The following is a 25,674-nucleotide window of genomic DNA, read 5'->3' as shown; positions in this document are numbered from 1 at the left end:
GTCCTCATTATATTATTGGGAATGGAAATAAGAAAAGGGCCTTGACTTTATTACAGTTTGGCCGTGTATACCAGAACACATGAAAGCTGAGGTCTACCTTCAATGGGTGTTACAGGTTGTGATGGGTGGTGGTGCAGGTTAAAAACCCTGGGCTGAGATGACCAAGTGGCTCCAGGTGGATAAAAGGCCCCTCTGCTCAGAACAATCTGCTCTCCCACTGATGCCTCTTCTAAAGGGGTCATCAGGTGAAATCTGTGACTAGAATCCTAAAATTGAACTGCAAATACATGCCCACAAACATATATGTAAAAAATACCCATTCATAACAGCTTCATTAACAGTAGACAACAAAACAAAATAAATGTTCACCAACACGTTAAAAAATACAAAAATGTGGCATAGTTGCTCAGTGAAATACCACTTAGCCATAAAAAATAATGAAGCATTGATAAATAAAGTACCATGGATGTATCTACAAAATCTTACACTTGGGCAAAAGAAGCCAGAAAATTATGTACTATATTGTTATATTTATATAAAGTTCTAGAACAGCAGAAACTAAAATATGGTGACAGGTACCAGAGCGTAGTTGACCCCAAGGGGTGAGATTTGACTTGATGAATGTGGCACTAGCAGAACTTTTGGGGACGATGAAAATGTTCTGCAACATTATTGGGCTGTGGTTTGCACAAATGTATACATTTATCAAACTCATCAAAGGTACACAAAATGTGCACTTTACTGTATAAATCATACTCCTATTTAATAGAGAGGAGAAAAGAAAACATTTTTCAAGTTTAAATGCTCTTTCTTTATATCACAGCCATTGGGAGCCTATGGGCTGAATCTAAGTTCAAGATTTATCCATACATGCAGTCTTCTCTCCTCCAGGACTTTTAATGACATTTCTGTCCTTCACTATTTTCCCAAGAAGTTGGGAGAAAAAGAAAAGTAGCCCAAACATGAGTGATCTTTTATAACCAGAGAAAGGGTTTGATTCTAAAGAGCAGAGAACAATTCTTTATTAGAACATCTAATGTTTTACTGATCATTGGTCTACAATAGTTTCCTTAGCAACTAGCAACTAATATCTGAAATAGAATGTGGAGTTTGAAAAAAAAATTGGATTATTTTGGTCATATTTTCCAAAGGGAAAAAATGCATTTTTTAATTTCAAACAGAATAAAGGTAAAAATGACATAGCTTTAAAGTAGAGATAAGCTGGTCTCAGCACATACATTTCTACTTCCTTGAGAGTAAGTCAAGTTGAATCAAGCCTCTGGCTTATGTGTGTTGATGAATCACATTTAAATAAGGTGCATGGCATCCAGATGTGGATCATCAAAGGCAAACGATGTGCTATACACTTTATGATTTTCAGATTCTGAGAAACATAGCAATCTTGTCTCAGTTGGTATGAAAGTGATCTAAAATAAACACCAAAGGAGCATGGAGATTCTAAAAATGTTAATTAATAATACTTATGCTTCAGTTTCCTGAATTTGATGGTTTCCCTTCTTTTTGACTTGTAGTCATAAGATGGTGATGATCATGGTAATGACGAGGATGCTGATGATGGTGGTAGTGGTGGTGATGTAGGTACTTATGAGAATGTTAGCTGTCAACGAGAATATGGGTAGCAAATTATAACCCACAGTAATTCCACAATAGACTTACCTTGTGGACTTTTCTCCATTCTTCTGCTCACACTATCCTATAACATCAAGACTATGTTCTCTGCCTAATTTACAAGCCCAATCATTCTTGCTCTTACAATTTCTATAAAGGCAGCCTTCCAACTATCACATGATCCATTTATGTTTATTCTTATAATAGGAAGGTTCTACCTGGCATAAAAAAGCAAGTTCCTGATCGTAAAGGAACTGTGTATTATCTTTATACACATTTGCTTTCTCTTTTCTAATTTTGATTGAGTATACAAAACACAAGACACTACATTTAACAGATGTGAAAGAACATACTCATTAAATAATTCCAATGAATTTATAAATATGAAATGGATAGATATATATGATAAAGCTATAGCATAACTACAATCCTGAGCAAAAAGAAAGATTTTCTAAAATAGCTGTGTTATTGGACATTGGTTTTCAAAAGTTCAAAAGATTGCAGTGAAAGTTTTTATTTTAAGAGCAATCATTGAAAGAACCAACTGACCTTGCTCTTCTCTGTCTCAAGACAGAAAATAAACAGTGAAAGTGTATCTTAGTGGTTTGCAAGTGATTCAGAGCAGGATGCTCAGCTATTAGAAAGCCATCGATTGGGCTGGAGGAAATGAGTTGGCTGCAGCATGAGATAGAAGCCAATGCACAGGATCGGGGATCAGGGAAGGATGCCAAGGTGCATGGCATTTCCTGGCAGAAATCCAAGCTCAGCTCTACAGGCCTACACTTATTCGAAATCTAGGCTTTTTAGCCTTTCCAGAAATCTTACCTTGCTGTTCAATATTTTTCATTCAAGATTCTTGATATTAGTACAAAACTTTCCTCAATTACAGTCTCCAAACTCACATTTTAAAGTTAAAATCCATTCATTGTCCTTAGACTATTTCTTTAGACTGACAATCAACACGATTCAGAGACACCATTTTCAGAAATATTTCTCACCCTGAAAAGTAAGCAAGTTTGCCAACACTATTACTCAGAACAAAATCTTAATGGTTCAAAACTATCAAAGCCATTAGCCACTCTCACCAGACTGCTTCCAATAATGTGTATTGGGAAGTGTCGTGGTCGAACGGGAAACCAGCAGACATCAGTTCTATTCTGGGCTTGACTTCTGTGTGACCTTGAGCAATCCACTCAATTTTTATGCAGTTCAGTTTGCTCAGGTTTCAAAAAATTGCAAAGATAATGCCAGGATGTTGTGGAGAGTCATCAGATTAGCAAGACACTTTGGACCTATGAGACACAGCTAATGTAGAAATAGAGGGTACCAAAGGCTTGCATCACAGCAATACATGTTACATTCTATGACTATATTCTTCCTTTTCTTTTCCTTACTGCTTTCAAGCCCCATGAATTATTCTTTTCAAATACTGCTTTGTTCTATTTGAATTGTTGCTCGGTTACAAATGATGAGATAAATGCATACTCTACTGAAATCAGTTCATTCCAATGCAAAATGCAAGGAAGATTGAGGGGGTACTTATAGAAAGTAAGTGATTAGTTTGATGATAATTCATAATTTCCTGAATATTAAAAGGGTCTCCTGGCTTCTGTGTCCTTTTTCTAACCATACAGAGTCTAACGTTGTTTTACTAACACCGCCTTATATCTACCAAGTGATTACTAGCTGCCAGGCATTTTGCTGAACACTTCGCTTGCATTATCTCATTTAGTTCTCTCACAAGTCCACAAGGTGTGTTTTTATTAGTGTCCTCATTTTACAGACCAGAAAACTGAGTGAGGATTAGAAAAAAAATTAGTCACTCCAGTTGTCAAGAGCATCACTGTCATTCAACTCTGGACCTCTTAGCTTCTTGCCACTAACTTATATTTTCCCCAAATGAGTGATTGCCAAACATGAGTAAGCTTTTGAATATTTGTCATGCTGTTAACGATGCATCTTCCTGAGACCCACAGCAGATAGTACTGATGCTGTGGCTTGTTCATTGCATATTAAAGACACATCTAGGATTTGCAAGTGAGGGGCCCTGCTGTGGACTCAGTGAGGACTGAGGGTCAGAAGGAAGGCCATAGATAGGCCTCCCGTTGCCAGGTTGAGATAAGTAGTTGGGCACAGCAAATTTTATGACACTCAGTTATTGGCTGATTAAGCAAGTGTGACTAGAAATTGACAAAATGAAATTGTGCTTATGCACCTCAAGAGCAACTGTTTCTTCAGGGACCACTTGGCTACAAGCCAATCTTTACTGGCCAGGGGCTGCCATGGAAGATTGCAATAAGAGTTACTATAAGTCAGGATTTCTGAACTTCAGCACTGTTGACCTTTTGGGCTAGATAACGTGTGTGTGTGTGTGTGTGTGTGTGTGTGTGTGTGTGTTGGGAAGGGTATTGTTCAGTACATTGTGGGGTGTATATCAGTATCCATGTCCTCTAATTACTAATAGTGAGTAGCCTGCCCTCCCCAGTTGTGAAAATTAAAAATGTCTCCATATTTTGTCAAATGTCCCTTGAGCAGCAAATTACTCTTGCTGGAGAGCCACTGTCCTATGCTCTATTGGATGGCTTAATACACTGGGGAGGTCTCACTGTGAAAGTCTATTTTCCCCATAACTCTTCTTACTTAAAAAGAATCTGTAAAGACACCAGAGTTCAATAAAGCCTGAACTTTGCACTTAAGACATCTATATTCTGGTAAAGAAAATAACATATTTGCATTTATAACAACAATATAAAGTGTTAATGGCTGTAAAAAAGTTTCCCAGGGTTATGTGGACCCAATGGCAGCTTCCCACCCTAGACACCTGGAGAAACCCTGCATTTAGGGACTGGGGTAGAAAAGCAATCTACACAACAAGAGAGAGAAGATCAATTCAAAATGAAGCCTGAGAACCACAGTGTGTAAAATTCATGGAGGCTAATCGATGGGTGTTAGGGGCATGAGTTGGCCAATAAGGCCACGTGCTGCACAGAGCAGGAGAGAGAGGATATGGAACAGCCAGGAGCCTGAGGAACCAGCCTCATTGACTATAACTAGAGCACTTTGAGCTGAGGGGCAGCAGGCAGATGGCAGCGAGTGAGAAATGACAGATGAGAAAGTGAAAACCACTTTGGGAAAGCACTGTTTCAAAAAGAATGAAAGTTGGTGCCTGAGGCTAAGGCAGAAGGAAAGGAACATTTAAGCTGATGTAGTCACAGAATGGTTCCAGGACTAGACAGGTTGGGTCAGAACAGAATAAAGGTGTGAAAAGTGATGTGGCTTCAGTAATTAAAGGTCCCTTGACAATTTTGCATGATACAAAGAAAGGTCAGAAAGTAGTTGGCCAGGACTCCAGTTTTTTGTTATTTTAAAAGCACAGAAAGAAACACAGTCACAGGGATGGATCTCTTCTTTTCAGCTGACAATTCCTTGAGAAATCACAGAAATAAGAGGCCTTTCTCTTTAGGCCTGTAAGGGCCAGATAGCTCTTTAAAACATTGGCCTTTCTCAGGCCTGCAGTTGGTGCTGTGCTCAAAAAGTTTATCAAAAGTGCCACTCTGGGACAAAACAAGGCAAAGCAAACCAAAGCACGCAGATGTGTAGTGTGTGCTGTTTTCAGTGGTGTAAATACTTCCCCTCACTCATTTAAAAAAAAATTAAATTTATTGGGGACATTGGTCACTAAGATTATATAGGTTTCAAGTGTGCATTTCCATGATACATGATTTGTATATTGTATTGTGTGCCCACCACCAAATTAAAATCCATCTGTCACCATACACTCAATCCCCTTTACCCATAACCACCACCACCCTTCATGTGCCCTTGTCTTCTTTTTTCTCTAGTAACCACCATATTGTTGTATGTGTCTAGGAGTTTTTGTTTGTTTTTCTTGTTTGTTTATTTGTTGCTTTCAGTTTTTTATCTCACATTTGAGTGAAATTATATGGTTCTTAACTTTTTCTGACCTTATTTAGCATGGTATTCTCAAGGTCCATCCATGTTGTCTCAATGGCATTATTTCATCTTATGGCTGAGTAGTATTCCATTGTGTGTATGTACGACATCTTCTTTATCCAGTCTTCTATGGAAGGACACTTCGGTCTATTCCATGTCTTGGCCACTGTGAATAATCACTCATGTTTAGATGCCATCAGAGCCACTGGACAAGGGATTGGAATGAAGTGCACTCCATGGTGTGAGCCCATGTGGACAGCACATGGGTGTGGCCTCAGTCCCTTCTAAGTCATGCTTCCTGGAGCGCCACCTTCCGGCAGGCATGCCTTGACTAAATATTTGGGCAGAACTAAGAATTTCAAGGGAAGCACTCTCCAAGTGCCCACTTGGCTCCAGGTCATAGTTTCCATTTTTGTGACTTTGCATCTGTATCTCCACTTAGAATGCACATGAATGGTACACTCAGCAAGCACAACACCAACTTGGAACTTGTAGGACAAATGTGATCCACTGAAGATTTTTAGAACAACAAAAAATAAACGAATAGGAAAAAAGGTGGCAGAAATCAATGGCTCGTGCAAATAGAATTTAAATTGGTAGCTTTTGTGGTTCAGTTATCCAGAGGAGACTTTGATTTCATGCCTGTGGGCAGACAGTAGCTGCTGTGCTTATCTGTGTTGTTCTCTTGCCATAGCCATGTGACAGACAGATGCACTCCAGGCCCTGGGAGCAATCTGCAATCCTGACAACGGCTTAAGACAGAACAGTTTCTATTCCCTGAGCAGGGGAGTGAGGATGGACAGAACACAGGGCTGAATTCACTGTATCTAGAAGTTCTCACACTTAATTCCACTGAAGTTACACCATGAGACAGGGACATTGTAAAAAACTTCCCACATAAGGAGCACAGTCTTGGCGGAAACCTTCATGTGCCCTTGTCTTCTATTTCTTGTTCATTACAGTGATTCCAGGAATAAACCTGCTCTACCCATCAGTGTCATCAATTTAAAATCCAAGTGGCCACACACATATCATCCAATTACCCACTAAAATGTTTTTGGGGAATAGTTTTTAAATAATATATTTTCATGTTATCAAAACATGTAAAAAAAAAAAAAACTAACAGTGAATGATGGAGGAAAAGAAAAACACCTAAAATCCAAGAGGCCCCTATATCATTTTGTATTTTTTCTTTCTAGCTCTTTTCTATTGGTTTTCTACTATATCATCTCATCCCCAAGGTGTTTAGAACAATAACGTGTGTTTTCAGTTCATATCCTACTTTTGGAAAGAAGTATTAGTGGGTAGATGCCAATGAGAGAAATAAACATGTTAGCATATCCCACTGTCTACCTTTTCGGGTCCCAACTCTGTAAATCACAGCTGTGAATACAGGCTGGTGTAAATAGTCAGAATATTTAATTCCCTCATTTGAACTCAAGGAAGGTGTGTGGGTTGGAGAGCTCTCTGGGAAAGAGAGCAGACCTTTGTGTTTGTTTAATTACTGGATGCTGTTGACTTACCTCATTAGGCCCATGCAGGTTTAATGATGCTTTACTGAGGGAGCATTGGAAGGTCCCTGCAGAGGGCAAAAGATTGTTTTCCTTGAATATTTCTAAGGCATTTGTAACCTCTTCTCTAAAATTGCCCTATTTGTTTATGACTTTCTTTTAATAGCACAGGCCTTTTCTTAAATGATTGCATTTTTAGCCTATCATCATTCATCTTGCACAGCTCTATGGATTCTTCTTGCTGAAGAGCCGATGACCCATTGTTACTGAGCCTCCGCACCATGGGCGTTTGGAGGTCACTGGAATTTCATCTGTTTACCCCTTATAACACCTGTTTCAGTGACCAGTAATGGTGAAAATCTCTGGCATTTTCAAGATTTGAGAATCTATTGATAAATCCTTTCACAAACATTAGCTCAGTCTATCACCCCATTGCTGGGAAGGAAGCAGGATTTTATTGGGGATGGTGATACAAGGCAAGCATTTTGAACAATATTTTGTAGCAGTTTGGAGGTAAAGGTCAATCAGCTATTGTCTTGAACTTCTCTCAACATTGTTCTTTTTTTTTTTTTATCAGAACAGAATCCATTATCTATTTAGACAATATCCTTTTTCACAGAAGTATTTAAGATTGTTTTTGTAGCTGTGGCTTAGCAGGACAAAGCTGTGTCATCTATGAAATAATTTCCTATGTGTCTCAGTGCTTCTCTTGCTGTTGATGCTAGATGATGGATCAGGTATTTATGGTTCAACATAACATCTCTGGTGCCATGGTGATCTACATGGCCAAATCCCAAAGGATCTAAAAGCTCAGACAAGAAGGTGCAGCCACCAGAGAAGTCCTTTGGGAAAAAACGCCTCCGCATTTGAGTTGGAAGTCACATTTCTAAACTTGCTCCTCTAATCTCTGACGTTAGAAGTAAGCAAAAGTGCTGTTCGGGTATCAGGACTTGCTAAACTAGAATTGGATTGGGAAAGGTATGTAAATGGGTGATGGGATTTATACATTTTCATGAAATAAAACAAATAACTTGCTCCCTTGGGTGGAGTCAGAAACATTGCAACTTCTACCCCTGAAATCCATTCAGACACCAGGGTGTTAATGTTTTTTGTTTTTGTTTTTTAATATTCTGCAAGACACTCACTCTTTTATCCCTGATGAATCAAGGATGACTTTACCGCAAGTTGTGTGTGTCAGGGGTTCAGGTAATCGTAATGATGTGATTATCCCATCTCAAATGAGCCTCAGAGAGATTTTCCTAATGTTCATAAAGGTTCAGAGTTAAGATGGCATTTCAGTCCAATTCTTTTGATATCAGGCTTTCTAACCATGAATCCAATTTTCAGTCCCCTCCATTGCTGTTGTGCCTGCACACAGAGTGTTCAATAAAGCTTTGTTGAACTGGATTGAATGGAACTGGAGGCCAGAGAGGAATTTAGATTTGCCTTTCCAATAAAGGCAATTTCCTCTGGACCAGATTTTTAGCTTCTTATTCTGCCTCTGAGTTCATTTGATAAGAGACTAGATTTGGGCTTGTTTTAGTAGATAAGTTCAGTTAATATTTGTTTTAGGAAAGTGGGATTAGTGCAGATAGGTGGGGAATGAATTATACATTCTCTGTGCAACTGAAGGTCATTAGAAAAACGCGCAGCTGCCAGTGGTTTCTGAGTGAGCTATGAGCAGAGAGGGCTGGAGGCGATTTCCAAATGTTCCACTTTCTATTTATTGGAGTCACTTTAGAAATGGGTAACTGGGATGATTAGGTTCTTCACTCAAATAAAAAAAGAACTTTTTCAAAGAGCAAGTGACACATATCTATGTAAATATGGAGAAGGCAATTCTGAAGGCTGGCAGACAGTGCAGGCAGAGGGGCTTAGAGAAACAAAGGAGCTGAGTTGTGGGTTTATTGAGTCAATATAGGTAAGAAGCCAAAAAGAAGGGTGTGAGATAGGAAGAGCCAACTCAACTGGCAAAACAGACCCTGGCAAGAGAACCCATTCTAATTCAGAGTCCAAAAGTGTATCCATCGCAGGTAGCATTGTGAATAACATTGACACTGACAATTTTACAGGAACAGGAAATCTCTGTACAATGCAACTTGAGGTTAAGTTTGAGTAGTAATAATAGCTAATAGGGCATCTTTCATCCTGCAGTCCCATGTGACAGGCATTGTGCTAAGTACTTTGCATGAATTTCCACATTAAATACCCCCATGGAACCCTATGTTCCAGGGACAATCATACACAATTTACAGATGGGGAAATACTAAAAATACTTTGATCTCTTTGTCCCAATTTATAAGCCTGAAGTGGAGAACTCAAATGCAATCTCAGGTAGTGTTGGTGTTGGACTGTTATGGATCACAGTGCATGTAAGCTTCTTTGGAAAGGAAAACCAGAGAGTGAGCATGAATGTTGTTTGAAGTTCTCTTGAAGCACTAAGGCTTGAGATTTTTATGGGGTTCCTAAGTCCTTTTCTCTCACTAAGAAAACACTGTTTCAAAGAGGAAATATCCATTCCTCATCAGCTGATGGGACTCAGATTAAGGATGATTGTATTTCTCTATTTAGGATTGACTTATACAAAAGCAAGGCAAACATGGACAGGTAGGTAGGGTTGACCAGGTTGTTCCAATAAGAGAGGCAACAGAGGGAAGATTGTTTGGGTATCACTCATTATTATATATCCTATCAGTTCTGTTTCTCTGGAGGATCTTAACGATATAATTCAGGATATCAAAGTAGAGAAATTGGATCTCTTTAGATACCCAGGAGAGAAGATAGAGTAATTTCTAGCTGGTCCAAGGCTCCTTCTGTATAATTGTTCACTTCATGCTGCCTCCCAATAATAAATTTTACTTCACAATTTAAAAAGAAACTGCAGATTTTAGGTCTTCATAAAATTAGATGAAACCTAAATTTGGCAGCCAGGACCCTACTCAGTTGTAGAAAGAATCATGGGCCCTGCCAATGTCTAAGGGAAGGGAGTCCTCTGCTGTTTATTCAACACATACTATGCAACAAACATGCTCACATGTCTTATCTTTTTTTAATCTTCACAAAATATACCCTTGTCTCCATTTTTAGATGACAATCAATGCTGCTGAATCCCAGAACTCACATTCTCACCAGGACAACAAGCATGCACCCTAAAACTGGGCCAAAGAATGAATGGAATGCACTCCCAGATCCTTATCCAAAACTCCTAGTAGGAGAGAGTCCAGGGGCCTGAGGTGTGTGAGACTGATGGGTTCTGCTTAGGACCCTGATTCCAGTCTCACATCTCCTGCCTTGTGCCTCTTTATCACCAGCCCCATATGCCTATGTGGTACACATGAGCCTGGGGGGAGATACCAGGCCCTGGCATGCAATGCTTGTTTTATAGCCAAGCACACCTGCTTCCTGCAGCTTGCCAGACCCTTTAGCTGCTGGCTGTTGGGATGGATGATTTTCTATCTCCCTTTAGACCCCATGCCTGTATTTAGTTTGCATAGAAGAAATAACTCCTCTATCCACCTCTCTCTCCTCTCTCTCTCCCTCCCTCCCTCCTCTCTCTTTCTACCCATGTCTTCGCTTTCTCTCTCCATCATTTCCTTCCCTCTTTTTTTTTTTATATAGGACTTTGTTCTCATTTTACAAAGATAAAAAAAGAATCAAAACATTTTCTGAATGCTTTTTCTGACACTTGTAGACAGGGCCCATTTCATGCAAAAGACCTGTGCCTCTGGCCTTTCCCTCTTCATCCTTCATTTGGTTGTCCTATCCATCCATTTTCCTTGTTGTTTTTTCTTCCTGCAGGATTTTCGCCAAGCCCTAAACACAGGTGTTTTTTCTGACTGATGCTCTGCTGTTTGTCATGCAAATAGGATTTTACTTGAAACATAATTTTAATTTGATGGATGTTCTGGTTGTTTGTCATGCCAGCAAGATCTTGCTAGCAGAACATTTTTATCCAAGTCTGATAATTCCCACATTCCCGCAGTTCCTCCAATCATTTGATCTTGTTATGTAAGACCCAGGATTTAGTGGAATTAAAACCACTTTGATTATATTCATTAAATTCGTCATCCATAACATTTTTATGTACCTCATGAATGCATCTTTATCATGGATTTTTAAAATGGCTAAGGATAACAATGATTTTCAATGTTTTTAAAATACATATGTAAACATACATATATACATATTTATACATATATACATATGTATGCACATATACATATCTATAATGCTATGTTCTTGAATTTAATTTTATTTATATTCATAATAAAAATGACTTATTTTGTTTATTCATAAAAACAAACAAGGGATCTAGATCCTGATGCTGAATTTCAGATACTGAGAAGAACATCAGTAGTGAAGGTCTGGGGTTGTTGGAATGCCATATGCCTGGATGGAAAGGTGAAAGGAGTCCATAAACAGCTGGAATGCAGAGTGCAGTAGGAGTAGGGGTATGCAGAGGACGCTAGGGGTCAGCCCAGGGAACAGAGGAGGAATGCCTCATTATCTCAGGATAATTCACACTGAGGTCAGACAACTTAAAGTGAATCCATGGAAACAAAGAGACATATTTTGGAAAGAAAATAAAAGCAAGTTTGACTGGGATAATCTATGAGAAATGAAACTGACTGTGAAACTGATTGTGATGAGTTTTTCCTGTGTTTTATTTAAAAATCTAAGCTACAAATGCAATTGAGATCTAATTCGTAGGATAAACAAGTAATAGATTAAGATGGTTTCATTGTTTTGAAGGTGGCTGCATTTTATTATAGACATATGTGATTGGGATAAGTATTCTTTCCTTTCCAACAGTTTTTCATACCACAACCTTAAAGAAACAACTGTTTTAAAAAGTATTTAGTACTTTAATCACGGTTCCAAAAGCTCTTCTTAATCTTTTGATAGTCAAATTAGTTGCTTTTGAGATAATTTACGGTTATCGTTATAGTTTGTTCTTTCTTCAGTTGTTAACTGATTAAATTCTTCCATCTTATAACCCACCAATGGTTTTACAGAAGAATTGGAAGATCACTCTTAATACTATGTATTGTATTCCTCAAGTTGGAAATAGCATATCAAAACAACAGATGCATTTATAACTGGGAATCTAACCAATCAAGACATTGACACAGCATATCAAGGTGAATGCCAGTGTTGAAAGAGAGATAAGTGAGAGTAGTGACTCATTTTATAGGTGGCTATTTCATTAAGGAAGATTTCTTAGATTGTTTCAACTTTTGCTTTCCTTGAAACTGTGTGACTATGGGGGCAAAAACAGGAAGAACTGAGTCAGCTATAAGATCTTCAGTCAAGAATCATGTCTAAGGGGTGTTTGGTAAGTTGGCAGCAAGAGGAAAGGGAATGTTCAAAATCCAAAGATGCAGGAAATGGACCAGAAAGTGGAATGTCAGGGTCACTGGCTTATTCCACAGGCCCTGGGTGAGCCTTACATTTGCTGAATGTGGTTGCTGCTGGGGGCTGAAGTAGAAATGATGGACATCCTAAGATTCCCATGATATCATAGATTAACCTATAGGAGGTTGTACTAGGGAGTGCTCTTAGGGTCCACACCTGTGGCAGAAAAAGGAAGGATGCAGGATTTGGCAGAGGGAGATGACAAGTTGCAACACAGTCTTATCAGAAGCTTCAGCCAACGTTTGGAGGCTGGGATGAGGGATCTGATTATGCCTTCCCATTGAGCAGTCTGTCCCAGGATGCTGATATGAGTTTGGGCAGGTGCCCTCTTTGGTGGAGGCGATCTCTATAGGGTGCTAATGGGTGAGGCTGTCTGCCAGGACGTCCTTGAAGCTTGAGATGATAATGATAACTTACGTTTATTGAAAGCTTACTATTTACTACATGTGTGCCATCACTACTTAAGGTACTTCATTTGAATTAGCTTTTTTTTAAAAAACTTATGACAAACTTATAGAAAGATGCTATTTCATCCTCACTTTAAAGATGATGGAATTGAAGTTTAATTAATAAATGGAATATCACTGAACCTGCTGTTTATAGTCCAATACTCTGCTCAAATTATCCCCATTTATCAAAAAACTCCTGTGGAAGTCTCCCTCATCACCAAGCACATCGCATGAGCTATCCTTCTTTAAGTCACACATTCCTTATCCAGCATATTGTGGTACCTTTCTTTCTTTCTTTCTTTCTTTCTTTCTTTCTTTCTTTCTTTCTTTCTTTCTTTCTTTCTTTCTTTCTTTCTTTCTTTCTTTCTTTTTCTTCTTCTTCTTCTTCTTCTTCTTCTTCTTCTTCTTCTTCTTCTTCTTCTTCTTCTTCTTCTTCTTCTTCTTCTTCTTCTTCTTCTTCTCCTCCTCCTTCTTCTCCTCCTCCTTCTTCTCCTCCTCCTTCTTCTCCTCCTCCTTCTTCTCCTCCTTCTTCTTCTCCTTCTTCTTCTTCCTCTTCTTCTTCTTCTTCTTCTTCTTCTTCTTCTTTCTTTTAAGTTAAGTATGCCTTACCCATCACATTTCTTCTCTATTGTTTCCTATAAGGAAGGGATACCTATTGCTCCATAATACAGAGGAAAACATGAGATAATTTCTTCATTCATTTACAATGTCAAGAAGTAGATAATCAGCATTATTATAAAACAGAAAATGTTCAAAATTTAGGAAGTGTCAGTAACAAACCCATCAAACAAAGTAACTTCCCTCAGCAAGCTTATAGCCCAACTACTTACAGAGATTAGATGGCTCCCAAAGTCATAGATGTGGCCGCGGGCACATACTCCAGAATCCCCATACTTGCCCCTAGGCCACCTGAACCTCTGGCCTTTATTACCACCTTCACTCACCTGGACACAAAAGGAGGGGCTTCTCCAGGAAAATCTGCATTGGTCCTTCAAGTCCCCACATTAATGGCAAGGCCACCTACTTCTCAGTTCTTCTGACCAAATGCTTGTGTCTTCACACCTGAAGGCTTCTTGCATTTCCATTTATAGCTTATCTATAACAAGCCTGGAAAAATATGATTTGGATTTTGGAGGGATAATTTCAGTGCAATGCCTACCCCCAGGTAGGAGCATGAACCAAAATACCTTTAGCACTTTTATTCTACCCTAGGTGCTCTCTCTTCTTCAGAAGCAGAGGAACCACTGGAGTGGAGAAAATACCAAGGATGAGTGGAAGTGATACAAATGTTTAGAAAGGCCTGAAATAAGTTAATGAAGAACTGATCCCTACAGAATGGATTTCCATAGTCACTACTGCACTCAGTGGGTACCCTACAACGAAGCCTTTTTTACTGTCCCGTCCGAGCTTCTCTTGGTTGATGGAAGTTGAGTGGCTCTATAAGTAGTTTTCTTACTCTCTATAGTTATGACAATTGTATAATCTTTCCTTCTCAACTACTTGAGCTAAATATGTAACAACTACCAATACTTAGGTGGCAAATGCAAGCATATAGATATCCTGGACTGGAAAGAAACCACTAAATCTAATAATTGCTCAACTGTAGCTCTATCATCATTTAAGAATGCCTTGTTTTAATGCTTTATATTAATTATGTCCACATACACTGAGCAGTTTTTTTTTAATTTCTTTATTGATTAAGGTATCACATATTTGTCCTCGTCCCCCCATTCCCATCCCACCCTCCTCCCCACACATCCCCCCATCCCTCTGTTGTCCTTAACCGCCGGTTAGGCTCATATGCCAGCACACAAGTCCTTTGGTTGATCTCTCCCTTTACCCCTACCCTTCCCTACCCTCCCCCCGAGTCCCGACAGTCTGATCCATGCCTCCTTGTTTCTGGGTCTGTTCTTGTTCATCAGTCTATGTTGTTCATTATTTCCCCTAGATGAGTGAGGTCATGTGCTATTAGAAATACACTTATAAGAACCGAAAATGAGACAAGCAATAATGGTTATGGTGACAGGCAAATGAATCAGTGTGTAGTGAGTTTCTTTCTGGGCCTACAGTTCTTTTGAGACCCAATTTCAATGTCCAACAGTTCCTTATGTGTACATGTCAGCACTGACATTTCAGTTCTGGATGGTGGACAAATGGTGGTAATGCAGGTCCGACTCTGTCTGGTTTGGTCCTGGGCAATCTGCAGTGATGTACAGCTGCTAACTGCTAGTATGGGAAGGCCACATCAGCGTCTTCCATCTCTGGACTGCTTCTCTTCTGTCTTCATGGCTGGAGTAGTCCTGTCGATTCCTCTCTTGCTGGAATCCACATGGTCTCGGAGTTGTTTTCTGAAAATATACTGAGCAGTTTTAAAACAACAGTGTAAAGGATGAGTTCTGCCATGCCTGAGTTTCCTACTATATGCAAGAGGTTATGTAAAACAATTTTTAAATGATTTTATTTACTCTTCCAACTTGATATCAGATACAAATTATTTGAGAACCTTTAGATTTTAGAGGCAGACAGAACCAGAATTTGGGCACAGGTTGTCTGTGGCAAAGATTGCTGAATTCCCTAGTCACAGTGGTTCACCATAATCCCTGTCGATGGACAGGTAGTTAAAGTGTTATTATATGTATCTGTGTCTTCTAGGTCTTTTTGAGCATGGCACGGGGCTCTCCAAGGCTGGGTGGTAACACTATTTCTTGAGCTCCAACCATTGTCAGGCATTGGATGTGACACTGAGAAGGGAAATATAAAACAGATGCAGATCCTGCCTCAGTGGGTTATAATTTGTAAGAAAATAGTACTGTACCATTAACAAGTGCTATGGCAAAAATATATGTAAAAATATGGCTTACATTATTGAATTTTTATCATCCTAATCACCTGTGAGGTATACAAGAGCAGGTATTATCCCCTATTTTGGAGCCTGAGTTTCCTCAATTGTCAAATGGATTCCTGGTTAATACAGTACTGAATATAAGATGGCCAAGTACTACTTATAAGTAGCAGACCTTACTACTGGTCCAGTGTAATCTCATGTATACAACCTCATGTATACAATCTCATGTATACTATGCAACAACTGCTATTATAAAATTAAAAATACAATGAAAAAGTCTACCTAAAATGCTGTGGGAGTTGGTAGAAAGTTAAGGAAAAAGGGAAGGGACAAATGAAAAATATAAAATTCTATAACAGGTCTTCTATGCATGAAGCATTTTGGTATATTTCAGAGAGAAAGAGAAGTAAAACATTTTGTTCAAGATTTCATAGCTAGTAAGTGATAGAGTCAGGAATGAGATTCAAGCCCTTTTCACCCTCAAACCTGGATTCACTTGACCACCCACATTCCCAGTCTCAGACAAGAGCATTTTACCTGAGAGAAATAATATTTGTGGGCTCAGGAGTACTATAGTATCACTCTTAGGACAAAGATTAAATTCCATTTTTCTTTTTCAATGCATATCATTGTGTAGATTGATAGCAGGCAGCAGTGAAAATAAAAACATTAACTTTACATCATTATGAAAGTCGTAGTCTTTTTCTTTTTTGTTCTGTTGATATCATTGATAATTGGATCAGATTCTGGATAGAATAAAAAATAAAGAAAACTGTTCCAGCAGAGATGACTTATATATCCTGTTGCTAAATATAAATGTTAACAAAGAAAAACCACTTCCTTTTATTTAGGGAACCAGTGCTCGCCACACAGTTCAAAGTAGAGGTTTCCTTATAGGTAAAAAAAAAAAAAAAAAAAAAAAGGAGTGTTCATAAAATCAAAGGACAAGTTATGGTAGTTTCTCATTTTATTTTCTGGATGTTTCTGTGTCCATTCTTTTTGGACACATGGAAGAACAGAACTTCCAAGGCTTTTGAAGTAAAATGGAGCTATCTGAATATTTCTGGCCAAGGGATTATGAGCAGAGGTGATAAGGATCAAACATTCGGTTACTAATGTAAGAGCCTCCAGTTCTCTCATTCTACTTGGTGTTTTAACTGGAAATGTTTGAATGTCTGTTGCTCCACCAGCCCAGGTTCCTGAGTGATTCCAATGAGAAAAGCCTCCACCTACACCCCCTGTCTTTGCTGATGTACAATGGACATGTAGTGTAAATAAGAAATGCATGTTTGTTATTTTAAATATTGAGTTTTTGAGGTCATTTGTTCTTGTAGCCTATCCTGGTCTAGCCTGAATGTGTCCCATTTCAAGAATAGTAATGGGACACACTCAGTAAAAATATTGGTTTTCTTTCTCACAATCCTCTTTAATATCAGCCTTTTTGGGATTTTTAAAAATTGATTTTTTAGAGAGGAGGGAAGGGAGAGGGAGAGAGAGAAACATCATGTGAGAAACATTGATTGGTTGCCTCCCATATGCACCCCCACAAGGGATCAGACCCACAATCTGGGTATGTTCCCTGACCAGGAATCAAACCAGGTACCTTTTGGTACATGGGATAATTCTCAAACAACTGAGCCACACTGGCCTTTCTTGGAAATTTTAAGAGTTCTTCTTGAACTCAAAAGTAGCAAATCCTACAGACAGAGAGTATTGCATTTTTCATTTTTTTTAGATCACCTCCAAATCTATTTCTGACACAGCAGAATTAGAAATAGAGTAATAAATCTGAAGGAATTATTTGAGAATATTTGACTTTGGGTTTTGCATTCTGATTTGGGATAAACTGGGGATAAAATCAGAATTTCTATTTTATTTGGAAAGCATGCCAGTCAAAGGTGTCACTTAACACATGACCATTTTAAGATTTCCATTTCTCATGAAATCACATGGGCCAAAAGCCACATCAGTCAATGCAATTACTATGGCCTCCCGAGTTTCAAATATTATTGAGTAACTCTATTTATTCTGGATTTTGCTATCCTTAGAAGCATAATAAAGCATGATGCACTGACCCTTAGATTCACCTTTTTCATAAAAAGAGACTACAAAAAGATGGTTTTATATGATTGAAAACCAATAGTTCAAAATTGAAAAGATAATTTACATAAAACAAGAACTCCAAAGAGTTCAACATAAAAAAGCAAGAAAACATTGTATTTTTATCACACACATCTCAGAAACAAAGGAAAAAATGATTTGTCTTCAACAATGTCTAAGTCTATACAAAAAATGATTTGTCTTCAACAATGTCTAAGTCTATACAAAAAATATCATATATATATGTATATGTATATATATATATATATAAAAATATATATATATATAATATCTGTGTATCAACCACTTAGCTGTTAACAAACAGAGGTAATAGCCACCAGGGATTGAAAAGCTAGACTGAGAACTCTTCTGAGAAATAAAATCCTAGGGTAATGACTCACAGAAGAAGCAATCCTTTAAAAAGAAACCTTGGCAAACTTCAGGATTTGAAAATAGCTTTCCTTAGATCAAGGAGACTAATAGTCAAGACTGATGGAAAACCAAAAAAAAAAAAAGTCTGCTAAGGTTATCTGCTCAGCACTATTTATTTGCAGAGTTTCAGATGGATAATTCCTTGTAATACACAACCACATGTATAAATAGCTATATAAACTTTCTCTCACTCTTTTTTTAACCCTTCATAACTCTTGAATTTTTATTTTTATATGTATTTTCCCTTGTTTTAAATTTTTATTTATCACATAAAGATATCTAATATATTCATTATTATAAAATTTATTCTTAATTTTTATTTAATAATATTTCATGCATGTACTTAAGATTTTTGCATATAAAATGCACAGGTGTACACCTCTCAGAAGGTATGTATGTATATATTTAATTTTAAATAATTTATAATGTGTTTTCTTTATAACTTGAATGCATTGATATCTTTCAACTTATTTCCTAATCTTTACCCTTTTGCTAAGATCATCTGTAAATAATTGGTTATAAGATATTGTTTGCAAACATGAAACATTAGTTCCAGAACATTAACTTTCTTTTCTGGCTGCTATGGGTATCCTGAGACCAAAATAACATTTTGAGCAAGCCTATTGTGCTTTTAGACTCTTGTTGAGTTTTCAATTTTTGGAAACTTATTTTCTCTCTCATTTGAAAAAGAAGATGGTACCCAATTCATAAAGTTGTTTCATTTTAAACATGTGCTTAGAAAACATAAGGTTTTAATGCATAATGGTTGTAATAACTAATATCCTCCTTCTCCTTTTCCTTGTCCTTCTTATCATCATCTGTAATTTTACATCATTGTTTTTTTCATATTATAAATATTATCTAAGAGAGAGAGAGAGTAAGAAAGAGAGAGATTCTTCTCAAAGTAGTCCTCCCCGACCCTCCTCTGTTGTCTACCACTTATGATCTCTCCTGTTATGCTAGGAAATTCTGGGAGAATCTGGACAACAGTTACTTGTTTCTAAAGTTAAGAAATTGTCAGCACCATGGACAGTGCTATGGACCACGTCATTACAGTAACATTTAATTTTGTTAAATCAATTCACATCACTAGTTCTGTCTGTATTTTCTCTTTGCTCAATGCTATATTTCCTCTCACACAATTTCCCTCAAGTTTGCTTCATTAATACCACAAAATATAGTTTAATTTTATATCTCATAAATTTAATTGCACTTGTTTGGTTGCATTATTTATATTCTATAATTTTAAATACTTATTTTGTTGGATTATGACTTGTCAGATAAAAAATTATGTACAATTTTTGGCAAAGCACTACATAGTTGGATATTCAGAAAGTTTATTTAATTCAAACAATAGATGTTATTGAGCTCTTAACTGCGTTAAGTTCTAAGGAAAATTCTGGGAGAGGAGAACAAGAAGAAGCAGAAGAAAAGGAGGAGGAGGGGGAAGAGGGCATGAGAAAGGGGAAAAGGAGAAGTGGAAAAAGAAAAAGGGAGGGAACCAAAGAGGGAGATAGTGAAGGAGAGAGAAAGGGAAAGAGAAATAAAAGATACAACTTTCATTGACAGCAGGAACCTTTATTATAAAGAGAAGATTGACATATGTGGCATTATCTATAAAGCTGGATAGTCTGTGATTAGTACTATGTTAGAAAAACAATGCTGTTATTAAATAAAATTGTATATAATTTTAAATTATTTTAAAATATACTTAAAACTTAATTTTATAATGCTTATAACAGCTGTGTAATATTAAAATCTCAGATAACATACACTATTCTGTGAGTAAGATTTGGCCCACATGTCAAAGTCTTAATGTCAATATTTCCCAGTAAATGCTTTCTTTTTATTATGTCTCCCTTCTAAGATATTTCATCAATATTTTAGCTTCAATATTTTTGCTTGTTAGTTTAATATCAACAGTGTCCCCTGCCAAGAAATGGAGAACAGTGTTGACCTTAGTTTGTAAACATTTGTGTAATAAAATCTGTTTAGAAAAGCAACCAAACAAACAACAAGTGTTTACCTTCCAAGACCACATAATTCAATAAACTCACATTTAATTAGTATCCATAATGAGCTAGGAACTCTAATAAGCACAAGAATACTGAGTTGAACAAGGCAGAGCCCCTTATCATTAAGAGCTGAAATAAATATGAGAAGACAAATAATATTACCTATCTCCTATTATAGAAATAAGCACAGGCCATACATCAGGAAAGACACAGCAGAAATCAACATTCAACACAGATGGCATGGTGCAGTTGTATAACCCTGAGAGTGAGTAGCATTTTGATTTTGTGTCCCAGGGACCTCATTTATCCCAACCAAGTCCTGGCTCTGGTGGCAGTGATGCCAATTCTGTTATATTGTTACCTGGAATATAAGTGGATATGAATCATCCAGAGTAGTCTTCCAAAAAAGGTAGATGATGGGGGTATGGGGCAGGCAGAGAAGGCCTCCTTATAGAAATTACATGAGGAAGCATCCAAGAGAGGGTAGGGGTAAAACCCTTTTGGGTAGAGGAACCAGCATGTGGGCAGGCTAGAGGCTATTAGAAAGTGGGCATATTAAGAAATTTGAAAAATTGGAGAGTAGAAAGGGAGGTGGAAAATGGGGTGAAGAGGCTTCTTTCCACATGATCTTCCTTTCCCCTGGAATGACCCACCCCAACCACTATCTCTGCCTGGACACTCATTCACTCTTCTGACTCAAACATTGAAACACAGATCATGAATCACCCTAGAATGAATAACCTGACCTCCTCCTTCCTAGGTGAGTTTGGAAGATACTTCTGCAAGTTTTCCTATATCTTTGGTCCCAAAGTTCCTACATTGTAACAGTTTTCAATTTTGTCTCTATTTCCTGATTGATAAATGTCCCTCTTCCATCAGACAGGAGACTTCCAGAGTCCTATTCCATCTTCAGTGCCTAATGAATCTGGGCATATGGGTATTTAATGAGAGACACGATGGCTGCTTGGAGATCACATAGATAGACACACAGAGACATGGTAGGCATGGGCTTCCATTTCCTGGCTCTGACCTTGTCATTGGATAGTTGAAGAGCCCAACTCATCTCTTCAGGTTGCCTTATTCAGTGCAATGAAAAGTGAGAAGTGAGCTTTTTATCCCTAATCAAGCATTACCCAATTTTATAAAAATATGAGAATTCCATGGGGTCTGAATCATATACCCAGAGAGATCCCATTATCAAGTTTAGACTGCAAGCTGAGTTGAAGGCAGAGTGGTGATGGCATCTTCGCCCTCACACTCCTAAGTGGGGCCACTTTCATCTTGGACACTTGCCATCTCACTAGCTTGCTTGACTCGACAACATATTTAAATGTCATATTAAAGGATTAAAGTATTTTGAAATATTTTTCTAAACATTAACAAGGAAGTTAAAGTTCAGGGCACTAGAATCACATATTAAATTAATTTATAATTTCCTCATTTATTAATATTTACTTATATTTATATGTTACCTGCCCTCTAAATACTGAGCATGGAGCTAGCTATAGGGCTATAGTGAAGAGTTAGTTAAGACAAGGTCTTTATTTCCCTATTTCTAAAGTGCTTTGAGTCTGAGGGTTGTGAAGCCTTCAGAAAACAAGTCACATTTATTATATGACACTCACTGTGGTATTATTCTGAAGAGCATTGAGTGCCATGGTCATGGGTTACAGTGGGAACCCCTACTAATATAGGAATGAAGAAAGGCATTTCTGAGAAGAGAGCCAGATAAGGTAAGAGTAGGGATCTACCATAATCATATTTTAAGGCTAACCTGTAACATTTTACCAAAATTAATCATTCTTGCTTAGAAGAGGGTTCTAAAGAAATAGATTTTGCTCAACCTCTTCTCTCTTGAAAGTTCAAAATCAATTGAGACACATATATAGGAATCAAATAGGGACAAAAATAGCTTTATTGTGGGTTAAGGTAGATTGGAAAATGTGGCTTTGACCTGCAGTCTAAATCAGGCTTTATGTCCTTTCCTCCTAAGTTCCAGCTTTAGGAAGAATAGGGTTTGCAGATCAGATGTTTGCTCTGCCTGCTCAGTCCCATGGACCTAAAGAGACTGAACATGGTCACAGAGGTGAGCCTCCTGATCTGCCTTTAAAAGGTGTCCCAGGACCCTTAGTCATTTGAACCTCCAATGTGGATGAAGGGCTGAAGAAGAGAAAGCCTCTATTCTGTGGGTTCACTAGGCAAAAAGAGATCCCAAATGGGGTTGTGCCAGACATTCTTGGTCTTCCATCCTTTCCTTAGTAGTCAGACAAATCACTCCTGGTCCTATAGACAGGACTGAGTGAGGGGAGAAAAGAAGAGAAAATGCTTCTATGTAATACTTGTGAGAGGGCCCATGACTCTACTCATAGCATGGAAGGGCCAGAGAGAAAGGGAGGTCATGAGTTTCCCAAACAGATATCATGTGCTCTGGAGATCTTTAGAAATTTTGATTCACTGGAGGTAAGGGTCACTCCTTGCACTCTCTTCAGTCATTTTCATGCATTCACTTATCAAATACTTACACACCTCCTAGAATACGTCAGACCTGCTGTAGGCACAGGGTTACAAAGATGAATAAGATTCAGTCCATGCGTAAGGAGCTCACATACTATGGGGAGAGAATAAACATTGATGTTGTTTATGGCAGTGAAAGAAGATCTTCAAGGAGGAGACAACATGGCCTTTTGTTAAAAAATAATCCAGAAATGCCCTAGCCAATTTGGCTCAGTGGATAGAACATTGGCCTGTGGACCAAAGGGTCCCTGGTTCAATTCCGGTCAAGGGCAAGTACCTTGGTTGCAGGCTCCTCCCTGGCCCATGCCCTGGTTTCTCTCACATCAATGTTTCTCTCTGTCTTTTCCTCTCTCTTCCACTCTCTCTAAAAATCTATGGGAAAATATCCACTGGTGAGGATTAACAACAACAAAATTAATAATAATCCAGAGGGATAGAAGATGGACACATTCCACCCCCATCCAGAAGCTAGTTTAATTTAATAGGGGGCATCATAGGTTATTTGTGGGGTCTTGACCCAAACAACCTGGGTTTAAATTCCAGCACCACCCTCACTAAATGGATCACCATGGGTAAGGCACTACCTTACCTGTTTTCTCATCTTTGAATTTTAAAAATTAATATTAACTTTATTTTTCATAAAGTTGTTCAAACATCAAATATGGTAGAACATATAAAGCATTTAGCAAAGACCTTGTATATAATATGTATTCAATGTATGTATGATTTTTAAAAATAAATGAATAAAATGGAAGAGAAGTTCAAAATAAGTTCTATTTACTCTCTTACAGTGAGGATTGACCATTGAATGCAGGCAGCTGGCCTTAATGCTGTGCTTCTCCATATTTGTCATACATTGTGCTGTCTTTTTTCTGTAATGATTACTGTGAAAAGGCAGGTTTGATGGATTTGTATTTAGGGACAATAAAGCAAGTGAAAGCTGAGGTTGGCACACCTTATTCTGTAGCGAGTTCTGGGAAAATTGACTCCCATGGTCCAAAGCAAAGGTAGAAACAGAGGCCCATGCATTCACTTTTTTTGATCAATAATTATGTCTTAATTTAGTAAATTTTATGATGTATTGATTTTATCTGACTTACTCAGGTTGTAGATTTGATGAAATTTCCTTATTCATTTTCATTGTTCATTTTTTACATAAAAATTTATAATGCAATTGTCACTAATTTTATGTGATTTATATAAAATTAAGATTATTCACTTTTGTTAAAGAAATAGTTTTTGAAACTATTTCAAAAATGTTTCCTTTTTTCCTTTATTTTCAGCTTTTTTTCTTCTTTGAGCTAGATTTTCATCTCTGGATTATATTTCAATTTCAATTTGTTCTCATTCTAAATGATTTAAAAGATTGAAAAGTATAATATAATGGATTCAAAGGCTACAACATTTTAATAAATGTTCATCAAAATGTAAATTAAAGTAAATGTAAAAAACCAAAAGATGAACATCATTGTTGAACATATATGATGATGGAAGATGTTTTGACTTTGGGTGGTGGGCACACAGTACAATATACAGATCTTGTATCAGAAATGTACACTTGAAACCCAATTAACCAGTGTCACCCCAATAAACTTAATTAAAAGTAACTTAAATTATAATAAAATTTGAAATTATAATTACTTTATGTCAAAATGTAAAAAATACATTTGAATTATTTAACATAAAGCTAAACTATTTTATTTGATTATTTTCCAATTTAATTAAATCTTACTCATTTTTTAGTAACACTATTTATTATTCTAGCATGTAATGTTCATTCTCATTACCAATGTAAAGAATCAGTCCCATGCTTCAAGCCTGTTATAGCTACAAACAAACATAAAATTGTCAGAGCAAGATGAATTATTTAATGTAGGAAAATATTCCTTAGCTGTCGTGGGGAACCGATGTGAAAACCTCAGGAACCAGGAAATGGAATGTGAACACAAAGCAAGAAAATGGATGTTTTGTGCTACTTCGCCATGCACAAATTTATTGCATCTGTACTACCTGAAAAGCAGGATTTAGTTATGTCCTTCTCTTGCCTAAGTTGCTCCTCCTGCTCAAGTCCCACAGCATCTCTGACACTGGCAATAGCACACCTATAAACATCCAGGGTATTCACATGCATTTACTTTTTGTTTCAGGGACTCAGGGCCAGAGATGTGGGGAAGCATTTTCCTGTGGCTTGAGCACCCCCAGGAGTGGAGGTTCAGGGTTGGTTGAGGATCATACTGTGTGAGAGCTGAATGCTGGATGCCAAGAAGCAGAGCTGATGATAAAGTCTTTAATAAATGCATTTTCTAATATGTGTGTAATGTGTAGCAGCTCCTAAAACCTGAGGCTCAGGATGGAGGCCTGTGGTGCCTAGCTTTAAGGGTAGTGCTACACAGGTTGAATCATGTCTACTCTCAAGATGAAATTGAAGATGAGCACTCAGGGACAGGAAATAAGGAAGAAACACTGTCGGGAGCCAAAGTGGTCCCTGTAATATTTGAGATGAATATCAAAAAGCCATAGCTTTGTGACTCCACTTAACTGAGGATTCTGGTTAAAATGATGCCACAGAAGCTAGCCTTCCCCCAAACACACACACACACACACACACACACACACACACACACACGCACGCACACACACACACACACACTCGGTAGGATTTACAGACTTGCCTTGCCTGTGAATGGATTATATGTATTCTGCTGCATAAAAAACACGAAAACTGCCCTGGCTGGTGTGACTCAGTTTGTTGGGCAGTGTTCCATTCACTGAAGGGATGCTGGTTTGATTCCTTGTCAGAGCACATGCCT

At 37.7% G+C, this 25,674-nt stretch overlaps 1 long non-coding RNA gene across 1 annotated transcript in view; it reads left to right on the top strand.

Moving 5' to 3' along the window:
* LOC114234904 (uncharacterized) overlaps positions 1–25,135 on the top strand; it is a 111,741-nt gene extending 86,606 nt beyond the window's left edge. Inside the window, exons 2-3 of the long non-coding RNA XR_008557708.1 lie at positions 20,529–20,615; positions 25,012–25,135. This is a non-coding gene — a long non-coding RNA (uncharacterized LOC114234904). The remainder of the gene's footprint in view (positions 1–20,528; positions 20,616–25,011) is intronic.
* The last annotated feature ends 539 nt before the right edge of the window (positions 25,136–25,674 follow it).

This window comes from Eptesicus fuscus, chromosome 2 (genome assembly GCF_027574615.1).
Source record: "Eptesicus fuscus isolate TK198812 chromosome 2, DD_ASM_mEF_20220401, whole genome shotgun sequence".
In the NCBI taxonomy this organism is placed as follows: Eukaryota; Metazoa; Chordata; class Mammalia; order Chiroptera; family Vespertilionidae; genus Eptesicus; species Eptesicus fuscus.
Note: the sequence above shows the minus strand (reverse complement) of the source record. Positions and strands in the feature narration are given on the sequence as shown.